Source organism: Andrographis paniculata, unplaced genomic scaffold (assembly GCF_009805555.1).
Source record: "Andrographis paniculata isolate CXL003 unplaced genomic scaffold, ASM980555v1 Contig34END, whole genome shotgun sequence".
Taxonomy (NCBI): Eukaryota; Viridiplantae; Streptophyta; class Magnoliopsida; order Lamiales; family Acanthaceae; genus Andrographis; species Andrographis paniculata.
The window spans coordinates 2,285,602-2,290,927 of record NW_026137567.1 but is presented as its reverse complement, the minus strand read 5'-3'; positions in this window follow the sequence as shown (position 1 = coordinate 2,290,927).

The window sequence follows — 5,326 nt, the reverse complement described above, 5'->3', positions numbered from 1 at the left end:
GTAGTTCTCTTATTAATAAGTTCTATTTAAAGCAGTTATTACATAAAGCAGAAAATAGTAAAGAGATTCTTGATGTTCACCTCCAAGAAGATGAACAATTTCGTTGGCCCGATTTATTAGAAAAACAGAACCAACAGCTTCATCACAAGACCCATTATTGGAGTTTAATTTAGGAACCGAATTGGTTCCAAAAGTGATCAGGCTAAGTGGTTATTTGTCTAAAGAGCAACAAACAATGATGCTCGAAGTTATTAGAAACAACATTGATTGTTTAGCATGGGATTATTCAGAGATGCCTGGTTTGACAAGAAGTCTAATAGAGCATCGATTGCCTATCAAAGAAGGTTGTAAACCTTACAAACAACCTCCAAGGCGAATGAGCCCGGATCTGATGCCTCAAATCAAGGAAGAAATCCAAAAACTTCTCAAAGTGGGTTTCATTCAGCCTTGCCGTTATGCGGAGTGGCTGGCTAATATTGTGCCAGTGGTCAAGAAAAATGGTAAGATAAGGATATGCATCGATTTCAGGGATTTGAATCTAGCTACCCCTAAGGACGAATATGTGATGCCTATGGCCGACATGTTGATAGATGCAGCAGCAGGGCATAAAATCCTTAGTCTGATGGATGGTTATGCAGGTTATAACCAAATATTTCTGGCAGAAGAAGACATTCCTAAGACAGCATTCAGGTGCCCAGGGGCTTTAGGTATTTATGAATGGACAGTCATGCCATTCGGGTTAAAGAATGCAGGGGCAACTTACCAAAGAGCCATGAATTCAATCTTTCATGATTTAATTGGCAAATCTATGGAAGTTTATATTGATGATGTTATTGTTAAATCTGCCAGTTTTGACGAACATTTGAGAAATCTTGAAGAGGCATTCGAAAGAATGAAGAAGTACAAGTTGAAGATGAATCCAACCAAATGTGCTTTTGGAATATCAGCCGGGAGCTTTTTAGGATTTTTAGTTCATGAGAGAGGAATTGAAATCGATGCCAATAAGGCTAAAGCCATTCTTGACAGTCGGCCACCCAAGACGGTTAAAGAAATCCAAAGTCTTTTGGGTAAGGTGAACTATTTGAGGCGTTTCATTTCTAATGCTGCTGGCAAGGTCAGACCCATTACTAAATTGTTGAAAGCTGGAAAAAATGCTTTTGAATGGGGTCCCGATCAACAGACGGCTTTAGATGCTATCAAGCAGGCATTGGTTCACCCTCCAGTCTTGATGCCTCCTAAACAAGGTCGGCCACTCAAACTTTATTTGGCAAATACATATGAAGTGGTTAGCTGTTTATTGGCACAGGATGGTGATGACGGGAAGGAAAGGGCAATCTACTATCTCAGTAAAACCCTTACAGGACCAGAACTGAATTACACTATGCCAGAAAAAATGTGTTATTCATTGGTCTTCGCTTGTACTAAACTCGAGCATTATTTGCTGCCCAGAAGAATTGAGGTCATATCAAAGGTGGATCTCATCAAATTGATTTTACAGAGACCTACTATGAAGGGCAGACTCATGAAGTGGGCCATCAAATTGGCTCCTTTTGATCTTCAACATTCCCCTTTGAGGGCAATCAAGGGACAAGCAGTAGCCGACTTCTTAGCAGAATTCTCACAAGTCGGGTATTCTCTTTGTGATAGTGTCCGACCACTTAGTTGTTCATCATATCTGGATAATCTACAGGTCGGATGTGTGCCTTATATAAGTACCAGAACATGGTTGATGTTCTTTGATGGTTCTACCTCTGGAAACAAATCAGGGGCAGGGGTCTTTTTGCAAGGACCTGACGGTCAAAAGATCAACTTACAACTACGATTGGAAGCCATGACCCATAATTCGGCAGAATATGAAGCTTTAATTTTGGGTTTGGAGGCTTTAATAGCCAGGAAGGTCCAGTCTGTAATCATAAGGGGGGATTCTCAATTAGTAATCAACCAGGTAAACAATCAATATGTTTGCAATTACCCTCATCTTCGCAGATACAGGGATATTGTGGGTCGGTTACTGACAAAAATCTCAGAAGTAATAATTGAGTTCATTCCGAGGAAAGAAAACCAACGTGCTGATGAGTTGGCTCAAAGGGCCTGTAAAGGAATTCTGGAGGATATGTGGTCGGAGGTCAAGTCGGGCATAGAAGGAAAGACAGACCCAATATGTGATCAAACGGTCGGGCAGGAGGCTATCGGACAGGAGTCCGACTGCGAAGTTATGGTCGGGCAGGAGACTGTCGGACAGGAGCCCGACTGCGAAGTTACGGTCGGGCAGGAGACTGTCGGACAGGAGCCCGACTGCGAGGTTACGGTCGGGCAGGAGACTGTCGGACAGGAGCCCGACTGCGTAGTTACTGTCGGGCAGGAGCCCGACGGCGTGGTTATAGTCGGACACAAAGATACCAGCGAAACAGTGCCCGATTGGAGAACAGAGCTTATCATGTATTTACAGAATCCAGGTGCGAGTGTTTCGATTGCGACACGATTGAAGGCTTTACGTTTTCAATTGATAAATGGAATTTTGTATAAGAGATCATTTGAAGGTTTACTTTTGAAATGTTTGGGGTCTAAAGAAGCTCTAGAGGTAATGACAGAAGTACATGGTGGGATATGTGGAGCTCATCGGGCAGGTCTGAATATGAGATGGGCCATTCATCGTTTGGGTTTTTTCTGGCCAAAGATTTTTGAAGATTGCATACAATTTGCCAAAGGCTGTCAGGAATGTCAGAGACATGGAAATTTAAACCATTTGCCAGTAACCGAATTGCAATTCTTGGCAAAACCATGGCCTTTTAAATCATGGGCTATGGATATTATTGGTAAAATACATCCTGCTTCATCGAAACATCATTGTTTCATATTGGTCGCGACTGACTACTTTACCAAATGGGTAGAAGCAATTGCTTTGAAAAATGTGGATCAGAAAGAAGTGATAGACTTCGTTTTGAACCAAATTATTTACAGATATGGTATTCCTCAGTCTATAACAACCGACCAGGCCTGGTTTTCACAGGGGAAAAGTTCTCTAGTTTCTTGGCAGAATTCGGTGTTCGATTACATCATTCGTCACCTTATTATCCCCAAGCCAATGGACAAGCGGAAGCAGCAAATAAGATTATTATTGGGATTATAAAGAAGATGGTTGAAGGGAACCCAAGAAAGTGGCATTTGTTATTGTCTCAGGCTTTATGGGCACATAGGAATACCAGAAATACGGCCACAGGGTTCTCACCTTACCAACTCACGTTTGGCCAAGATGCTGTTTTACCAGCCGAAATCCGAGTATCATCTGGCCGAACAGAGTTTACTGATGGTGATCTTACAGAAGAATACCAACAACTTATGTTGCAACAGTTAGAAGATTTGGATGTTAACCGACTCCATGCAATAGGTCGAAGTGTGAAACAGAGTGAAATCAGAGCAAGGAGTTATGGAAAGAAAGTTCTTCACAGGACATTCAAAAAGGAGACCTAGTCTGGAAGACCATTCTTCCTACATATAAGAAAACTGACCAATTGGGAAAGTGGTCACCGAATTGGGAAGGACCATACATTATTCAAAAAGATATTGGGAATGGTGCTTTCATTATTGTAAATCATGAAGGTAAGAGAGTACATGATTGTATTAATGCTAAATATCTGAAGAGGTATTATCCTGCCTTTTCAGATAACAAAACTGCCTGAAGCAAAATATTATTCAGAACCCATTTGTGGGGTTCGAACCTATTTAAAGGTTCATTTCTGTTAGTCATCATGTATTTGTGAGAAATTTTCTGCCTCTGAATCAGACTTTTCATCCCAGTGAGTGGATATTAGTTCTGGTTCTTCTTCAATAAGATCTTCCAAATCTGGTCGGTACCTCTCCCATTGGCTTTGCATTTCGTCTAAGTCTTGATTGGTACGTGCTTGCATGTCTGTTATGGCTTGATGTTCACGGTCAACAATGGTACGCAATCTTGAAAAGACTTTTCGTTGATTGGAAAAGATATTATCCCAACCAAGATCTGGAAGTATGGTTGCTGCGTGATTTTCAATCATTTCCATGTGATGATGGAGGTCAGGAATGCGACCAAGGATGTCACGAAGAGGTTCATACCCCTCAATGATTTTTTCCATTAGGCGGATGACGCGATGAATGGTTCTTCTACCTCGTTGGGAGAATCGGAATTTGAAGTCTAGTTGCTTGAGTATATGTAACAAGTCTTCTGCATGGCCTCCAATAGGGTGATTACCTACAAAGAAGGGTTGAAGAACACCTTCCCAGTTGCTTGATGGAACATGAGGTCGGTCATTCGCCATGTTTGTTAACACTTCAAGTGTTTTGGTTTTCAAAATATGCCTTGGAATGTGTTTCTTAAAATGTGAGAAACAGTGTTCTTTTAAAGAAGGAGTTTGTTTCGATTCCTACAAAGTTGGAAATTGAAAGGTGATCCTTGTTTTGAGAGAAGAAAGAAAAAAATGGATTACTAAGTCAATTGTTGTTACAGAGGGGAAGGTATTACAAAAGTGCCCCTAGGGCAGTTTTTATATTTGTCCATTTGATTTCATCCCTGGATAGCCTTCTGGTATTAGCAGCCGTCTGATATCTTCGGATGAATTGGGATCGAGCTTGGGTTTTTAGCTCTTGATCCAATTCGGCCTCGTTCTTTGTATACTTCTCAAGCAGACGCTGCTCATTGATAATTTGATTATCCAGGATAGACTGTTCCTTCCTTAGCTCCCGCAATTCTGCCTCCTTTTTCTGGATAGACTCATCAACTTGAGCCTTCGTGCTAAGGAGACCGCCCAACCGTCCAGTAGTTTGCTGAAGGGATTCTCGGGTCTTGGCCAAAGAATTCTCCAGTGTTGTTTGATCGAAGTCGGGCTGGGGGGTTTCGGCTGACAGGAGTCCAATAACTAACACTTCAGTCTTGAGCTCCGTAAGTCTTCTCCATCAGCCGATGCAGAATGGGGACGGCTGGTGATTCCGTCGGAGTGTAAAAAAGAAGGCCACCAACCGTCTGAATGAGTTTGTCCAATAAGTCGGATCTTAATTCTGACAGGGGATGGTTGATGGCCTCAGTGAATATAGTTTGGGCCTCCGCTGGAACCGGAACAGTCGATAGGATAGCTAAGTCCGAAGGCCCCTGCAAGCCTTACAGTGTCAATAAGTATTTCAAGGGAGGTGCAAATTTATTCAGATAAGATATGTCTCACCTCGGGGCGAACTGCTGTCAGTGAGGGGGGCAGCAATGAGGTCGGTCGAGTAGGGCGGACAGCTGGTATAACAGCAGCCGACTCGTCGGCTGCTGCGAATGGTCGTTGAGGTGCCGACCTGGGTCCCTATGGAA